Genomic DNA, 19,616 nt, shown 5'->3' with positions numbered 1-19,616 from the left:
ATTTTTTCCACCATTTTTAATTGCAAAATAGAACTTACGGAAAACCGCAGATCTTGATCGCGTGTTATGAAGTAAATCCCTTTTTTATTATCGTCTACGTCAAGAAATAGAACTTTGCCAGCTGCCTCAGAAGCCTGACACGTATATTCCAATCCTAAAATTAATCGCAAAGCTGTATTTTATGATAATCTCTTCCTTGCTTTTGTTTATGGTTCTGTATCACCCAAGTTACAACTTTCAACACTGCAGTTTAGTTTTGCCTTTTTAAAATATTTTAAGTCTCTTTCACTTAGGAACTGGTACACTTGTAATCAAAATTACACTGTATTATAACAGCATATAACTTAAAGAAGCAGATGCTCACTTTTTTAAATGGTGCTTTACAAACGCATAAAAATATATACGATTTTCCCCAGGCATATGAGTAAATAAATTATTCTGCCTCGAGTTTAACATGCCACTTTGATACAGTTACATGTGTTGGTTCCATTTTGGAGCAATATCTCCAATGTCTGTATAATTCTAACATTTTCCATTCAAGCTTAAATGTCAGTTATAAGTCAGGATTCTGATTTTCAACCTTTTTTTTTTCCTTCAACCGACTGATAGATCAGAGTTCTTAGTTGCAAACTACAGAATCCCCTCTGACTAGTTTAAGCAGAACAGAAAAGTCTCAAACAATATCAGTCCACAGGATCTTTCTTTTTTTAAGTTTTATTTATTTATTTGGAGAGACGAAGAAAGAGAGAGAGACCGCATGAGCGGAGGAGGGGCAGAGAGAGAGAGGGAGAGAGAGAATCCCAAGCAGGCGGGACGGGGGGGGGGGGGGGAGGGGCTTGAACCTACGAACTGTGAGATCATGACCTGAGCCGAGATCAAGAGTCAGACGCTTAACCGACGGAGCCACCCAGGCGACCCCACAGGACCTCTTGAGACCCACCCAGCCAGGCTCTGAAGAACCATGGTGCAAGAATAGCTGTGGGTGCTACTCTGGCAAAAACAGCACTGCCTCTACCCTGGGTAAGACATCAGCGCCCCTGATCTTTCTCTTCCATTTGGGATTGCCAGGCTGCCGGTATCTCCCCTCAAACAGCCCCTGCAAGCCCATCAAAGAGAACACTGGGTGGGGGAGACTTCAGCTGCGTGAGGCTTGCCCCTCCGTGACCAGTTTCTCCCGTCCAGGGCGCAGACATGTCCTAGGTTGGACATCAGGAAGCACAGAAAAGTGTTCTATACGTTTTGCTTTGTCCTACTCAACTCTTTAGTAGAACGTGAGCCTCTAAGGATAGAGACCGGCTCGTAATCACATACTGGTGATGGATTAATTTTCTATTACATTCGTCAACAAGTATTTCTGAATCCTTACTCTGGATCTGGCACAGTGCCAGGTGCGAGAGCTACCACCGAGGGCAAGATTTAAAAAGGCTCTTCTCTCATGAGCTTACATTCTAGGCAGTGTTGTGTGACAACGAATGCATAAGCAAATAAATAATTCTGATTTCTGATGAGTGGAGGGGCAAGACTGCCTTAGATAAGGTGGGCAGAGAAGGTCTCCATTAGGGACTAAAGTCTGAATTTGGGGGCGCCTGGTGGCTCAAGCCGGTTAAGCATCCGACTTTGGTTCAGGTCATGATCTCACGGTTCGTGAGTTCAAGCCTAGCGTTGGGCTCTGTGTTGACTGTGTGAAGCCTGCTTGGGATTCTCTCTTGCGCTCTCCTTCTGTCTCTCCCTCCCCCGCCCCCCCCCCCCAAAAATTAATAAAATGAAATAAAACATTTTTTAAAAAGGTTTGAATTTTAACCCAAGTATGTTGAGAAGCCATCCGAGGCTGTGAATACTACACAGTGATATATCGGGTGAAAAAAAAAAAAAAGGTTGAAAATACATCTGGAAGGATCACTCTGAGTGGTGAGTAGGGAGGACAGGCCATCGGGGAGACAGAAACATTTAGAAGGTGAGTAATCCAGATGGAAGTCGATGGTGGTGCAGACCGGGGTGGTCGAGAGAATGAGAGATGGTCACGCTTGGGATGCGCCTCAAAGTCAAAATCCACAGGAACGGCCGACTGGCCACGGGAGGTGAGCGGAAGAGAATCAAGGGCAACAGCCAGATTCGGGCTCTCGAGCAACAGCGTGAGTGAGGCCAACCGCTACGGAGACGGGGAAGAGAGGGGAAAGGGAGGGACCGGAGCTCGCATTTTGCCACGCTGAGGTGCCGGCCTTTACGGGACGGGACACGGCAAGTAGATAGTGAAGTGTATGCGAGTCTTGAGGTCAGAGGAGAGGGTCGGGTCTGGTGCTACTCCGTGCTAAGAGGACACGCCCAGAGGATACGAGAAATGTGTAAGACACAGTTGAGAAGCAAAAGTCACGCGGAAGATCTAGTTGGTTACTCCTTGCATGTCCCCAGGTGAGCCTGGACTCAGGATGGACCCTGGGCCTCCCCTGGGAATATGGCCCTCAGAAGGTTCTTTATGTCCCTGATTGAGGAGATTGTTTTCTATGTTCAGAGCAATGGGGTGCGTTGTACCAGCTCATCGGGACCTCTCAGAATTGTCTATCAAGATTCAAGCTGTACCCGGTTTCGATGTTGGAATCCTGAGTTTGGTTCCGCAAAAGCCCTAGACCGAGGGGCTCGAGCGGGCTCTCCTGGGCAGAGACATGTCACAGGTGTCCCTGTGGTTTGCTTCTACTTGCTAAGGACCTGCTTAGGTTTTAGCCAGAGGGGAGAAAGGGACGGGCACGAAGCAAACAGGATGACAGAGTTCAGTCAGCCTGAGGCTAGGGACCAAGCCTTTATTCATCTGTGTGTGCCGCAAAGAGGGCTGGGTAAGCGGGAGGTCCTCAATGCAAGTTTGCTGAACTTAGTGGAAGAGGTGGGACTGGCTGGATGGGCAGGATTCTGCATAAGCTTAGAGGAGAAGGAGGGCATGCCAGATGGAGAAAACAACTCGATGTAGGCCCCAAAGCAAGAACAGGCAGGGTTTGTTTGTGGAAAGCTGCCCTCTCAGTCTCCCTACTCCACAATGCCCGGCTCAGTCACCAAGCAGTGGGCATTTAACACAGTCTGCCACTTGCCGGGCATCCCTGTCCCAGCTTGCTGCCACGCCCTTCTCGGGCGCTCCCCTGCTTGTTTTCTGGGCAGCGCTAAGGGCGAGAGGTGACGGCACGGCATACTCCTCCCGCACCCACCCGGTCACTTGCGAGGGCGCACGCTGAGGCTGAGCGGTCTAGCTCCGGACCTCACCGCGTCGTGGACGGTTGGCCGGCCTCGCCTCCCTGCGATTCCGTGATTAGGATTCCAGATGGGACTACGCCAACTATTCATCCTCAATCCCTTACGTCGGTTCCAAAGGCAAAACTCCCAGCGCTTACGCTCGTCTAAACAGCCTTTCCTTAGTCACAGGGCAGCCTCCAAGAGAAATCCATCAAGGAAAAGAGGAGACGCTCTCGGGGATGAACCAAAAGCTTTCTGTCTGTATGAGCAGGAACGAGAACGGGAGGTTTCGTGCCTGGGCCTCAGGGATCATCCGACGTAACCATCGCCCCCTCCCGCACTGGCAGGTGCCTGAGAGATTTGTGTCCGATCACGCGGCAGCCCGTGGCCGATGCAGGACCAGAACCGAGTTTTCCCGGTTCCCGGCCCAGTGCTCTAGCACGTTTTGGTGCCCTACTCGCTCCGACCGCCGGCAAGAATCGTCCCCAAAGAAGGTGGGTGCAGTACATTTCCCAGTGAGCAACCATCCCTCCGTGAAGCACGTGAAGGGCCGGGACAGGGAAGGGTGGCAAGAGGCCGAGCCAAGGCATTACAATTACCAGGGCTGAGCGAGACACGTTCCTGACTGCTTTATGGGCTCCGCAGCCGCACTGCACCTTTGCTTTGAGCCAAGTCGAGCGTGCTCTGTGTCGTGGGATGGGGGCTCAGGGAGAAGAGCGAACAAAACAGACCTTCCTGCTGCAAAAGTGTGAGGCCGCACTACGAAATGACCAGCAAAGGCGGGGGCGGGGGCAGGGGCAACCACTGCTACAAGTGGCAGCCGCAGAAAGCCCTGGCCCAACCGGCATCGCCTCCCACCCCGAGACCTGCCAGTTCACAGCAGCTGGTCAGAGAGTTCACGGCCATGCGAACGGGACAGGCTTGCCAGGGTGCATTCTGCACCCCAGCCTCTGTGCCCTGCCCGGGTTTCTGACTCAGAGCGGGTGACGAATGGGCTGGGCCGGTTCGTCAGCACGGGGAACCCAGGCACCGGCGAGCTGCCAGGGACTTCTTTTGGGATTGAAGTCACTTCCTGTATGGGACCCCCAAGCACTCGGCTGCACCCCCACACAGCTCAGGCTTCCTGGGGGGATCACAGGCGGGGTGAAGAAATGTGAGCAAAATCTGACAGGCAGCGGGCAGCGGAGGGAGCCCACATGGGGTCTGAAATGTGACACCTCTCCTTCCAAGCACCAAATCAGAGAATCAATGAATTCAGCATGCAGATCACATTCCTCCCCAGTGCCGGCACCTCTCTCACAGAATGAGTGTTAGTTTCGGTCCCTCACATGGCTTTGAATCTTTACTAGGGGAAAAAAAAAAAAAGCATTATAATGCCATTACAGTAAATACCTCCTAAGTCTGGTTTAGGTGAGGTATTGGCAGAGTTAGAAATAATTGGATTTGAGCAGATAAGGGAATCTTATCCTTCAAACATCCAAACTTTGAAACAGTATTTTTGATGACATGAGATATACGTGTATATACTGCAGGATTGATTCCCACATTTCTTAACTCACTCAAATCTTTCTCCAGCTAACTCAGGGAAATCAGAAGCAACATCCTTTATTATGCTCTACCTTTTTGTTTCTCTGTCTCTTTTCAGGATATTGGGCCTCGGGCAGGCGCTTCCCCCATCCTTTTGTCTGAGCCTGTTTCCCCCCACCATCCCTCACTCCAACATTGTAATCTGTATGGCTAGGAAACCAGATTACAAAGCTCTTTGGGGCTAGGTCGTGATTATAAACAAGGCCCTAGAGAAGGGCCCGGGGAATAAAATTTGTGGCTTTGGTGCTATCTTTGTGTGCTTAAGGGAGTTTGTAGCTATTTCCTCCTTCCAGAATCGGGGAACAGAAGGTGCCAGAAGCCTGGCCTAGGGTTAAGTGCTGTGCTACTGAATATCTGCCTGGGATCAGGCCAGGCCTCAAAATTCCCTGTCCCCATACCAACCCCCTGGCTCAGACAGCTCTGAGTGACAGAAAATTGGGAAGAATAGCTAAGAATAAACACGAGGCCATGCCAGATTCTTCTTTCGGCAGATGAAGTGCTGACAAAGCAGGGGCAGCGCTAGCTTTGGGAAGTCTGCTCTGACCTCCGACAGAGGAGCCTCTCTGCCTTATTCCCAGAGCTGTGAAGCGCTGAGGACATTAAAAAGGTGATTTCTCGTGTTCAGGCAGATCTTTAGGGGAACCCAATGACATTTTTTAAAAAATGCACTGATCGGGGCACCTGGGCGGTTCAGTCGGTTAAGCGTCCGACTTCGGTTGAGGTCATGAGCTCGCAGTTCAGGAGTTCGAGGCCCGCGTCAGGCTCTGTGCTGACAGCTCAGAGCCTGGAGCCTGCTTTGGATTCTGGGTCTCCTTCTCTCTGTCCCTCGCCTGCTTGTTCTCTTTCTCGCTCCCTCCCTCCCTCCCTCCCTCTCTTTCTCTCTCCCTTTCTCTCTGAAAAATAAATGTTTTCAAAAATGCACTGATCAATTTTTAAGTGCACAGTACTCTATTGTTAACTAGCAGTATGTTGTAAAGCAGGTATCTGGAATGTACTCATCTTATCTTGTATAACTGTAACCTTATACCCCTTGAACAACAACATTCCATATCTATCCCTGTCCCCTCAATCCCTGGGAACCGCCACCCTACTGTCTACTTGTATAACTTTGACTATTTTAGGCACCTCCTATAAGGGGAATTGTGCAGTATTTCAAGGAAGCTAGGAGGAGAATGATGAAGAAGCCATGGGTTCAACCTTCAAGCAAAAAACAAAAAAAAAGTGATATGCACTTATCAGAAGCAAGCTGAACAAGGTGAATTCTGAAGTTTCTTAACTGTAGCAAAACTCGGGATCTTTGAGGTCTTTCTTAAAAATCTTAGGAGAAAAGCAGCACGTGCAAGTTACAATGTAACAGCAATAGCCATCATGTGTTCCATATTTTTATAAGTCAGAAACCACTTTCAGGGTCATCGCTTCATTTGACAAGCTGCAGAGAAAGCCATTCTCCCTCCCATCCTCAGCCATTACTTACTTTGGGAAGCAACCCTTGAAAACTTACATTATTGACAGGTGCATATCGCCACTGTGTCCACAACCTCCACAGGCAAGAATTACCATGGGGTGTTGTGGGGGGAGCTGGGCCAGCCCCCGAAGGCCCAGATACGCACAAGATAAAAAAGGAGGGGGGGATTGCCTAGATGCTGGGGTTCCTGCCTTCTGGGGAATTCTAACCCCAGAGTTCTGCCTCTGCCAGACCATTAACCCCCACAGGATGTAGAGAAGTCTCCCGCAGCCTGTCCAGTATCATCGCTAGCCCGGGATGGAAGTAAAAATACAGAATCCACAGATCGTCATTATTTTGGTTTGGACGTCAACCAACTAGCGGGATGATGATAACGGAAAAGTTATTTATCATCTCTGAACCCTGATTTGACATTTGTAAAACAGGGGTGGTAAAACTCACCCCTACCTAGTTTCCAGATATTTGGAGAGTTAAGCATCCAAATAAATGAAATATTACAATGCAATATTTTAGTTTTCAAGGTGAATCCCTTAGAAGTCCTTGGAATGATCACCTCCGTCTGGGAGATTCTTTTTTTTTTTTTTTTTTTAAAGTCTGAGAGATTGTAACATTGGGGCACCTGGGTGGCTCAGTCGGTTGTGTGAAATAAATTTAAATGGGAAACTCCGGCCCAAGTGACTGTTGCATGTGGATCTTAGAAACCCTTTAGCCAGAACGAATTTGGCAGTGATTCTATAAGGGCATATGTGACTTACATTTAAGAACGGACTCTTTGGGCGAGTCTCCTCCAGATTCAAGAAAACAAGACCCACACAGAGTAGGGCAACGAAGCCAAAGAGGCAGAGCGAAAACGAATCATCATAACTTCTTTCAGATACAGCCCTTCCCAACCCCTGCACCTCCTTACATCTCTGCCCCTCCAACCCCTTCTTAACCAACCAGCCGATCAGCCAGCCGGCCACCGTGTGGACAGCTGACCCGTACCCGGTTTAGGGCCCACCTGTCAGAAAAGTGGAGCCGCGGTTCTGGCAGATCTACACTCCGTGGGTTGATCTACGCGGACTCCGGCCCCTCTTTTCCTACGGAAGACACTAAAGGCAGTAAGAGCAGATGATATCCTTAATTTGCTCATGCCTGAGATTCGGAGGGAAAACAACGACAGGAGTGAATTGTTATAAGGGCTGGGCAACCATAGTCACCAAGTACGCCAGGATTTACACACACACACACACACACACACACACACACACACAGAAACTCTAGTATACCCTAATGGTTATGGTTCAATTAAACACTGAGTCAGGGAGTCAGGTCAGGAACAGTCACCCACTTTCTACCTCTCAGGGTCTTGTGGGAATTTGGCCTTCACTTCTAGGGAGAAATCTGCAAATGGCTCCACGAAGTCATTGTCCTCCTGGGAGAAGGACCACCTTGGGTGGGGAGACCTTGGCTCTGGGAGGGGCGCAAGTTCCCTCTCTCAGTGATACGCAGGGACACTGAGGGAGTCTGCTCGCTCAATCTTGTCAGAGCATTCGCCGTCAGCTCATTTCTGCTGAATCAACCCTGGGGCATTGGGACCACCACAGGCACTGAGAGCTGCCCGGCCCATGTGAGAACAACTTCACAAAGAACAATCCTCAGGCTTTCTTATCAAACGCCGCCACGGATGGCTCCACTCAGAACCAGAACCTGGGACTCGTGCTAAAGGTATTTGGCCTGGAGACAACTCTTCGGTTCGCATACATCGTGACTCTTGGGAACAGAAGCAGAAGGGCGAATGTGTGTTTCATGGTCAGTAACAAGGGAGGGAAAGTACCGTAACTGACAAATGGGGGAGTACTGCCTGTCCTGTCTCCTCCCGTAGATGAAACAAGCACTCTCTATCTCACAAAAAAGGTGGTTTGGTGCTTGCAGTCCAGTCTGTTACAGAATTAGAAAATCAGCATCTCACACACATTCCCGGAGAGTGGGATGGGGAGGCGACGGCCAGTTGGTCCCCAGGGAATGTAGCGAAGGCTGTCGGTAGCCGCCAAATATACCAGGTATGCCTCTCCATGCCCCAGTCTCTCTTGCAGGTAGGTTGGGGCAAGGGGATTAGTTCCGGCCACTGAAATGTGCACGGAAGTGATACGTGTCCCTTGTGGGATGAGGCAGTTAAGGTAGGTGGGCTTCTGGCTGTCTTTTTTCTCTGCCATGGTGCCCTTGGAGGTCATGTGTTCCAGATGGCATTGCTGCATGATAGAAAAGGGCCAACCAGTCCACGTCAAACTTTATTCATGTGCTATTTGTTACTGCGTCAGAGTCTTGCCCATCCTGACTATTACAGGAGGCAAGGCAGCAGCCCATCCAGAAGACCGGAGACTTTAGTGCAAGAAACTAACCTGGCCACACTCACAAACTCTATGAGGATGACTGGGTTCCACATTTCCTGACACTTTCTTCAACAAAATGCTATCTCTGAGGGAGCGTGGTTTGTCCCAAGACAGTAACTTCAAGGGTAAAAGGCCGCCTCTCCTAAGACACATGTCTCCGAAACATCACAAACCACCCACAATTCATTCAAGAGCTCATGAAATCTCTTCCTAGGCGCCCATCACCTCCTGCTACTTCCCGTTTTAGGACCGTCACTGGACACAGAGCTGGTTTAGAGCCTCTGTATCAGAACTTCCTCATAAATTCGGGTTCCCATAAAACCAAAATGAGAGAAAAGTAAAAAAGAAGACACAGCCAAATTTCTCTCTATCGAGATCTTCTCAATTCCTTGAGGGCCCTGGCTCAATCCAGTTGTAAAGTTCAGCATAGAAAGAAAAGAAACTTCCCTCATTCACGGTTTCGAAAATGTCTAGATCTCAGTGAGCCAGCACGACCAGCATAGGACTGGAGGCACAACGCTTTAAAGCGTGAACCAAAAGAGCCAGGGACAAGGTTGGCTTGGTACTCTTCACAAAGAAGGGAAGACATCTGGACTATCTTTTGCCATAACCAGCAGAAAGCCCTACCTTTCAGAACATCTACTCGCTGAGATGACAGGGACCCCATATCTGACTGCTTATTGCAAATGACCAAAATATGGTCTTAAAAAGCATTTCTTTCAAAGGCAGGTCACATTACCAGTACAAGTTTGCAAAGCCATACATAGGCATTTTATTTCCTTGAACTAGGACTTAATGAAAACTTTGATGTATTCAACCCCTGTTGAACGAAAAGGCCTGTCTGGTGGTCAGGAGCACGCAAAAGCCACGGCCTGGGCATCGTCTATGAGCCTGCCCCTCACTCTGAAGCTAGAATCTGGTTCCATTGGGAGGAGGTGGCCAGAAAAGTCCCTACTCTCTGACCCAGAAGGCCTCTTCTGAGCATTGCCCAATGCTCTGTTATACAACATGCAAAATAAATAATCAACTTTAAAAGTCAGGCAGCCAAAGCTCTGCTCAAATAATAAGCCCTTTTACAAGCTTCTTATCACCTGCCAGAATCAGCTCCAGAGGAACACCAGGAACTCTCAATTCTATTGTTCTCGTTAACTACTTGGGGGAAACGGACAGACTTCAACGGCTCTAGTGGTTTTCTGAGAGACAGAATCATAAAGGTTTTTCATCCACCAGCACCCTGTCCTCGCTCTCAGTAATTTAGTTATGGCTCCCATCCGACTGTCTCTGAGAGGTCTCCATTACCAGTGCGAGCTAGAAAGGGGTCCTGGCCTTTTCATAGAAAACATACCCCTCTTTACTTTCCCTCTCGCCTGACTGTTGGGGTGAGAAAGGGAAGAACATAACTGCCGACCTTTTCAGAAAATTCGTCGGGAGGGAGTGAAAGGGCAGGACGGAGGCATCTCAGGTGCCCTCCTCTGCCTGTGAAAGCTCTCTCTGGCTTAACTAAAAAAGGAAAGACAAGCTCTGCTCAAGGAAAACTTCAAAAATCATGTTTGGTGCACAGCATGATGATACGATGAGGATACACTGTTGTTAACCCAGAATGGTCTCTCTGGGTTGGAGAACACAGGATGGAATCTCTCTTTTTTTTTTTTCTTTTTAAGTTTATTTCTTTATTTTGAGAGGGGGGAGGGGCAGAGAGAGGGAGAGAGAAAGAATTCCAAGCAGGCTCTGCACTCTCAGCGCGGAGCCCGACACAGGGCTCGAACTCACAAACTGTGAGATCGTGACCTGAGCCGAAACCAGGAACTGGATGCTCAACCGACTGAGCCACCCAGGCACCCGAGGATGGGATCTCTTGTGAAGGGGTCTTGTTAAGGGAATGTGGTAAGAAAAATCTGCAATAAAACTCATTTCTGATGGCCCATAAAAGGGATTTTCGTATCTATTAGGACATGAGTATTCCAGGACCCTCAGCCCACAGATGCAAAGCTCAGGATGTACCTTCTATATAAACCTTACTACCCTCCCTCTACCCCTCGCTGATCCCTCTTTCAAAATCGGCGTGTCTCTATACCTAGCCTCTACACATACTGCCTTGCCCGCACTTGTGTCCTTCGCTCGCTTACGGGTTTTCCGAGAGCAGGGACCAAGCGTTATTGATCTCTGCATCGCTACTGTCTAGCACGGTCCCTGAAAATCATAGGTGTTCGTTAAATCACTGAATTAACAATAAGATTAATAGTAAATATAGCGAATACTTGAGTGTTCAGTAACTCTGTTTAAATTGCCCGTATTTTTTTCTCATTTTCCAGCCGAGGAAGCTGAGGCACTGATAGGTTAAGAAGCTAATACGTGGCCAAGCAACCACATAAACTATGTGACGAGGCTCTGGAACGCTCTTCCTTCTTGGCCACTACGTGGACTAGTACACGGGAATAAGTGAGATGCTAAAAGGGGTACACACATATGAAACCATTGAACATGAACTGAAATTCATCTGATTTCGAAGCCTGGCGTATTCCCACAAAAACTTACTAAACGCCTAGCATTCTGTGCCGAACCCGCTGCTAAGAATTAGTGGTACAAAGATAACGTATGGTCGCATTCCTCAAGAAGAGAGACAAATAACAAAAGCTCGCTGAGCATTTACTACGTGCACTGTTCTAGGTACTTCACGCGTATTCGCTTCTTGTCTTTTACTTGTTTTTGAAAGAGAGAGAAAGCACGAGCAGGGGAGGGGCAGAGAGAGGGAGACAGAGGAGCCAAAGCAGGCTGTCACTCGGGGCTCGAACCCACGAGCCATGAGATCATGACCTGAGCCGAAGTCGGACGCTTGACCGACTGAGCCTCCCAGGCGCCCCGCATTAGCTTCTTTAATCTTTACAGAACCTCAACAAGGGTAGCGCTATTATTACTAAATCGAGACAAAGTAGATGAGAGACTGAGGCCCAAAGAGGTCAAGCAACTTGCAAGAACCACCATTTGAACCCAAGCGGCCTAGCTCCAGAGCCCGTGCGCTTACCCACCACTCCTCTGCCCCCTGCCTCTTCCATTTACAACCATGCACGACTCCAGTTCAATGAAATATGGGCGCCACGACACAGGAAAAGTTCTATGGAAACTCTGAGAAGGAAGTGATTCATTTTGCCCGGGGGCGGGGGGGGAGCTCCAAGAAGGCTCTGCGGAACCAGGGATGCTTGAGCTGGGCCTTGAAGACATGAGAAGAGGAAAGAAATGAGAATGCGAACAGCACACGGAGACCAGTGAAACCTCTCTGTTTCCGAAGCCATCACGAACTAAAACACAAAGCTAAGCACTGAGCCCGGCTCTACCCCACCTTCTGGTGCCGAGGTGACTTCTCAGCGAGGAACAGGGGAATAACTCGTGGAACTGTGGCCTGGATGCTTAAGTCCGTTTTCCCACTTGGTTGGAACTCTGCCCTGGGGTTTAGTCGTCCTCAAAGTATCGGTAGGAATCTCTTTTCCTCTTCCTTCCGTGCAATAGATCATGTGTCCGGAAGGGGGCCCACAGGCTCACTTTAGTGTAACTGAAGCCAGACCCTCCAAGGTTGGCAAAGGAGGCTGGAATCACCACGTGGGCAACTTAGAACAGCCAGATCTCACGGCTCCGATTTTTTTGTCCCACACGTGGAGATATTCTCTCCTTTGTTAACCGTGGGGGTTCTAAGTCTGGTTTCATTAAAGGCTTTCCAGGGGCTTCCTCAGAGTCTGTTCTACTCAAATCCGCTGGCAACTTCCATTCCCTCAGCCTCTAGCTTCTCTGAGGACTACTGGCTACTATGCCAAGAAATGCAGGCGAATGAGGACAAGTAAACCCCGACAACCAGTGGGCACTCTGGGGGCAAACGTCCAACCATTCTTCCCATTCTGAACACCTCTGCTAAATATCCCACACTCCGTACCATTTGCTGCTCCCTTTCTCCACTCTTTCTTTTTTTAATGTTTTTATTTATTTTTCAAGAGAGACATTGACAGAGTGTGAGCAGAGGAGGGGCAGAGAGAGAGAGAGACAGAGAGGAAGACACAGAGTCTGAAGTAGGTCTAGGCTCTGAGCTGTCCGCACAGAGCCCGACGCAGGGCTGGAACTAGTGAACCGCGAGATCATGACCTGAGCCGAAGTCGGACGCTCAACCGACTGAGCCACCCAGGCGCCCCATCTCCACTCTTCTTTACAGCAAAACTCTTTAACAGACGTGTCTACGTTCCCTGTGTACAATTTTTCTCCTCCCCGTCTCTCTTGAACCCACTCCACTCAAGCTTCTGTCCACCGAAATGGCTTTTGTCAAGGTCCCGAGCGATCTCTATGTCGTTAAAGTCGATCGAGAATTCTCAGCCCTCCTCTTGCGTGGCCGACCAGAAATACTTTTGACAGTTGATGGTTCCCTCTTCCCTGAAGCACCTTCTTCACTTGACTTCCACGACACCGTTCTCTTCCGGTTTTCCTTCCACTGTAGAGGCCACATCTTGTCAGTCGTCTTTGCTTGTCCTCATTGTCCCCCTAACCTCTAAATGTGGGAGTGTCCTAGGGCTGGGTCCTTGGTCCCCTTCTCTTAACTGCTCTCCTGGTCTTCTCGTGTCTCTTCATCATCCATCTCAGGGCTTTAAATACTATCTAGGGGCTTCTGGGTGGCTCATTCGGTTGAGCGTCCAACTCTTGAATTCAGCTCGGGTCATGATCCTAGGGTTATGGGATCGAGCCCCTGCTTGGGATTCTCTCTCCCTCCCTCTGCCCCTCTCCCCATTTGCATGCTCTCTCTCTCTCTCTCTTTCTCTCTCTCTCGTATGAGTGCCAGGCTTGCATGTCCCACAGCTTACTCAGTATCTCCATTTAAATGTCTAACTGGCATCTCAAGTTCAACATATCCAAAACGTAACTTCTGATATATCCCCAAGCCTGTTCTTCCCACGGTGTTGTTTTTTCAATTTAAACTGAAAAAAAAAAAAAAAAAAACCCCAGTTCATCCATTTCTCCTACCCTGACCCCATGCCTCTGGCCACCACCAATCTGTTCTCTGTATCTGTGAGCTTAGTTTTTGTTTTGGGGGTTTTCGTTTTTTTAGATTCCATATATAAGTGACATCATATGGTATTTGTCTTATTTCATTTAGCATAATGCCCTCAAGGTCCATCCACGCTGTTGCCAACGGCAAGATTTTATTCTTTCCTATGGCTGGACGATATATGTTCGTATTATATATACATACACACACAAATTTCTTTATCCATTCATCCACCGACGGGCACCACCATATCTTGGCTATTGTAAATACTGCTGAAATGAACACGGGGTGCATTTGCCTTTTCAAGTTAGTGTTTTCATGCTCTTTGGATAAATACCCAAAAGTGGATTTGCTGTGTTAATTTTTTGAGGGAATCTCCATACTGTTTTTCATATCAGCCGCGCCAATCTGCATTCCCGCCAACCATGGACAAGGGTTCCCTTCTCCCCACATCCTCCCCCATACTTGTTATTTCTTGTGTTTTTAATGCTAGCCCTTCTGACAAGCGTGAGGTGACATCTCGTTGTGGTTTTGATCTGCACTTCCCCGATGACGAGTGATGTGGACCATCTTTACATATACCTGTGGGGCATCTGTATGTCCTCTGTGGAAACATGTCTATTCAGATCTAATGGCAGTTTTTATTTTTTGTAATTCTTTTTAAAAATATTTTTTGGAGAGAGAGAGAGCACACAAGTGGGGGGGGCAGAGAGAGAGGAGAGCGAGAGACCCCCCCCCCCAAGCAGGCTCTGTGTTGACACAGGGCTCAATCTCACAAACTCTGAGATCATGACCTGAGCCGAAATCAAGAGCCAGATGCTCAACCAATTGAGCCACCCAGGTACCCATAATGGCAATTTTTAATTAGATTGTTTGGTTTTTGCTACTGAGTTGTATGAGTTCTTTGTATATATTTGGGATATTAGTCCTTATCAGATATGTGATTTGTACATATTTTCTCCCATTCAGTAGATCGCCTTTTCATTTTGCTAATGGTTTCCTTTGCTGTGCAGACGCTTTTCCGTTTGATGAAGTCCCCCTTGTTTCTTTTTGCTTTCATTGCTCTTCGTCTGGGTGCCTGGTGAAAAAAAATCATCACCAAGACCTACGACAAGGAGCTACTACCTGTGTTTTCTTCCAGGAGTTTTATGGTTTCAGGTCTCACATTCGTCTTTAATCCATTTTGAGTTCATTTGCGTGTCTGGTATAAGAGTGGCCAGGTTTCATTCTTTTGCATGTGGCTGTCCAGTTTTCCCATCACCATTTATTGAAGAGATACGCTTTTCCCATTGGATATTCTTGCCTCCTTTGCCGTATATTAATTGAACATACATGTGTGGGTTTTCATCTGGGCTCTTGACCCTGCTCCACTGATCTATATGTCTGTTTTTATGCCAGTACCATACCGTTTCAATTACTACAGCTTTACAGTATAGTAATATAGCAATCGGGGGGCACGAGGCCTCCAGTTTTGTTCTTCCTTCTCAAGACTGCTTCGGCTATATGGGTTTTTTGGGGGTTTTTTTTTTTGCAATTCCATACAAATTTTAGAATTATTTGTCCTAGTTCTTTGAAAAATGCCATTGGAATTCTAATAGGGATTAGACTGACCCTCTAGATTGCTTTGAGTGGTATAGACATTTTAAAAATGTTAATTCTCCCAATACATGAGCATGGAATATCTTTCCATTTGCTTGTGTCTTCAATTTCTTTCAAAATCCAAATTCTCCTTGAAAATTTTTTTTTAATTTTTTAACGTTTATTTATTTTAGAGACATAGAGAGACAGAGCATGAGTGGAGGAGGGACAGAGAGAGAGGGAGACACAGAATCGGGAGCAGGCTCCAGGCTCTGAGCCATCAGCCCAGAGCCCGACGCGGGGCTCGAACTCACAGACCGTGAGATCGTGACCTGAGCTGAAGTCGGACGCTTAACCGACTGAGCCACCCAGGCGCCCCACCTTGAAAAATTTTTTAACGTGTACTTATTTTTTAGAGAAAGAGTGAAACAGGCAGAGCATGAGCGGGGAAGGGGCAGAGAGAGAGAGAGAGGGAGGCACAGAATGTGAGGCCAGCGCCAGGCTCCGAGCGGTCAGCACAGAGCCCGACACGGGGCTCCAACCCACGAGCTGCGAGATCATGACCTGAGCCGAAGACGGCCGCTCAACCGACTGAGCCCCCCAGGCGCCCCTCAAAATCTAACTTCTGATATACTTCCAGCCTTGTTCTTGGTAGGTTAGACTTTGAGGGGCGCCTTGGGAGCAGCTCGAACAAAACTGCTGTTACACAACTCCAGAGGGCGCCAGCCACACTTCATTCAGTGCCACTGATGTTATGCAACGTGGTGACCCTGTTTCCCTCGAGTCCTCTTTCTCCAGCATCCTACATCTAATCTCTTAGCAGGTTCGGTTGGCTCTACCTGCAAAATATATCCAAGAATCCAACAACTTCTCTCCAGTTCCACTGCCAGCAGCCTGGTCCAAGCTTATCCCCTGATAACTTATTATCCAAAAAAAAAAAAAACAAAAACCCACAAACCAACCAACCAACCACGAGAGCAATCCTTTTTAAATGTGTCAAACCACACCACTCCTCTCCCCAATGCTTCCCATCTCGCTCAAAGACAAAGTCAAAATTCTTACAATGGCCTATAAGACCATGAATTGGTGTTTTTTTTTCCTCTTTGGCATTTATCTATCTCTATCTATCCTGTGTATTGTATGTACTCATCTCATTTATTGTCTATTGCCCCCAGATGAACACAAGCTTCATGGGTCAGGAACTCGGTCTGTTTTGTTCACCGATGAAGCCTCAGTATCTACAATAATACCTGACGCAAAATGGACACTCAGTACATATTTGTAGATGAAATAAATGAAGTGGGTTAGGAAGGGGGAAATCTCTACGCACAGGCCAGCATCCTACCAAAACACAATATAACAAGTGAAATGCTATTTGAGTAGCCAGCTAGGGCTGGGACCAAGTCAAATCCCAAGAGATGCTCAGTTCCTATTTCCTACTGTTTGTGTTTCCACTGTTTTGCTATTTTACCTGATGAAGTCTCCTTTCCTCTGCTTCCTAAAGAAAAAGAAATTCGCCTATAGGTGGGAAGGAGCGCCCCCTGGTGGAAGCCAGCCTACAAAGCAATGGAAAAGAAAATCCTAGAGCAACAGTCTCTTAAGTTATAAAGGAGGGTCACTGGGGACAAAAGGACTCCAACATTTCACAGAAAAAGTCCTCAGTAGAAATAAGGGAAACTAAAGATTAGATTCAAAGTATATGGTGGAACTTACTAACTTATTTTACTGCTGAAATTCTTCTCCAATCTGAAAACGAGAAAAAAAAAAATCCACCGAAAGCTGAACAACATAAATACCGACTCCCAAGGAATTTTTAATCTGGTAGAGGATGTAAGTCATGAATACAAACAAGTACAAAGCAATGGGTATGACTGTGAATGAGAGAATGGGGGCCAAATAAGAGGAATAAATTAAGAGCTATGACTTACCCAGGAAAGAGAAGGCTAACTTTGGTGCCGAGTAAATCCAGGAAGACAACTTGGAGGGGGTGGTTCTTGAGCTGAGCCTTGAAAGACAGACAAAATTTTATTTTTATTGATTTTTTAAAAGACATTTTATCTTATTTTTATTTTTTTTAAGTTTATTTATTTATTCTGAGACAGAGAGAGAGAGAATATGAATGGGGGAGGAGCAGAGAGAGAGGGAGAGAGAATCCTGAGCAGGCTCTGCACCTCACAGTGTAGACCCTGATGCGGGGATCGATCCCACAAACTGTGAGATCATGATCTGAGCCAAAATCAAGAGTCGGATGCTTAACCGACTGAGCCACCTAGGCACCCTGACAAAATTTTAATAAGAGAGTATTCCAGGTAAAAACCTGAATGTAGGGAAGGGTATATCATGTGGAAACCCAAGCAGGCCAACAGGGCTCTGCACATGTCACAATTTGGGTGACAACACAACTGAAACCCCTCCTTGAAAAGAACAGAGATTCAAGGGGTACCTGGGTGGCTCAGTCGGTTAAGCGTCCGACTTCGGCTCAGGTCATGACCTCGCGGTTTGTGGGTTCGAGCCCCGCGTCAGGCTCTGTGCTGACAGCTCAGAGCCTGGAGCCTGCTTCGGATTCTGTGTCTCCCTCTCTCTCTGCCCCTCCCCTGTTCACACTCTGTCTGTCTGTCTCTCTCTCTCTCTCAAAAATAAACACTAAAAAAAAAATTAAAACAAAAAAGAGCAGAGATTCTCAAGAGAAAAGTCGTTGCCAGAGGCAAACACAGGAAGGAACCAAAGAAGTTCCCCTCCCCCTGCCACTTTCCTCGTTTTCCCTTGGATGAGAGGAACACTACTCAAAACTATGGGGAAGAAGAAGATAAAATGCAAAGTCTATGATAAATTCTCCAGCTTACATACCAGAGGATTCTGAATCCACAATATCGAATGAAGATACTTACAGACATCGTGGGGTCTATTCTGTCCTGTATCTTATCTAACGGTAAAATGAAGTGGTACTCCCTCCATTCCCTCCTGTGCAATGACCTTCCCACGGAGATGCCAAAACGCATCCTGGATCCATCCAGCCTTCTCCGTCTCAACCGTCATCCCCCTAGTCTGAGCCACGATCCTCTCTCCCCCAGTCCAGGGCAACAGCCGCCTGACTGGTCTCCCTACTTAGTCACTGGCACCTTCTATAAGCCGCGCCCGCACACCGCAGTCAGATCACCCAGGGATATCTTGGGATGAGGTAAACTCACATTTCATTTTCAACTTTTCCTTTTGAAATGTTACAGACTTACCCATCCCCCCAAAAAGTTGCAACAACAGTCCGAAGAGTCAGCTCACCCAGATTGCTCAAGTATTAACATCTTATATAACCACAGTACACTGTTATAAATCAAGAAATTAATGTTCATGCAGTACTATAATCAATAGGCAGGATTTTATTTTCTCCATTTGCCCCAACAATGTCCTTTTTCTGGTCGGGGATCACATATGTTTTCTTTGACGCCTTTAATCTAGAAGAGTTCCTTGGTCTTTTTTTTTTTTTTTTTTGTCTTTAATTACCATGATACTTTTGAAAAGCACCCGCTGGTTTCAGTTTGGGGTTTATCTGATGGTTCATCGTGTCTCCATTTCAGTTACGTGTTTTGCCCAGAACACTACAGATATGATACTGTGTCCTTCTCAGTGCATCCTACCAAGAGGCACATGGTAGAAGTTTGTTCAATTACTGGTGATGTTAACTTTGACCAGTTGGTTAGGGTAGTCTGCCCAGTTTCTCCCCAGTGGCGTTCCTATTTTGCCCTTTGTAATGAGTAAGCATTTTGTGGGGAGATGTTGAAAAACTATATAAATACACTGTTTCCATCATACTTTTGTCCATTAATTTTAATATTCTTCGACGATTACTTGCCTGAAATGGTTATTACTGTGGTGCTTGCCGAGTAAGTTTCTATTTTCATTATTCTTGTTACACTTTATTAATTGGAATGCTATTGTAAACAAGTGCTTTTCCTTCTCCCTCAGTTATTTACTTATTCAGTTATTTCTTCATATTCGTGTGGACTCACGGATTCTTATTTTACTCTATGGCTTATAATCCATTACTATCATTAATCATCTTGTTGCTTACATTGTCACAGATTTCGGCATTGGAAACCCCCTCAAATGGACTCCTGCATCCTTTCTAACACATCCCCATGGCCCTTCTTACTTTCTGGCGACGGAAGACATTCCAAGCTCATCTAATAGTCTCCTTGTCCCAGCCCAGGAATCAGCCGTTTCTACAAGAGTTCTGGTTCCTTTCATTTGGAGAGTGCTACTCTATATATACATCATATATATATATATATATATATATATATATATATATACATCATATATATATATATACATCTATATATATATATCATATATACACAATATATATATCAGTACATATATG

General features: G+C 47.0%; 1 long non-coding RNA gene across 1 annotated transcript in view; it reads right to left on the bottom strand.

Moving 5' to 3' along the window:
- LOC102968604 overlaps positions 1-19,616 on the bottom strand; it is a 38,210-nt gene that overhangs the window by 9,301 nt on the left and 9,293 nt on the right. The window contains exon 2 of the long non-coding RNA XR_006213492.1: positions 17,167-17,243. This is a non-coding gene — a long non-coding RNA (uncharacterized LOC102968604). The remainder of the gene's footprint in view (positions 1-17,166; positions 17,244-19,616) is intronic.

Source organism: Panthera tigris, chromosome X (genome assembly GCF_018350195.1).
Source record: "Panthera tigris isolate Pti1 chromosome X, P.tigris_Pti1_mat1.1, whole genome shotgun sequence".
Lineage (NCBI taxonomy): Eukaryota > Metazoa > Chordata > Mammalia > Carnivora > Felidae > Panthera > Panthera tigris.
Note: the sequence above shows the minus strand (reverse complement) of the source record. Positions and strands in the feature narration are given on the sequence as shown.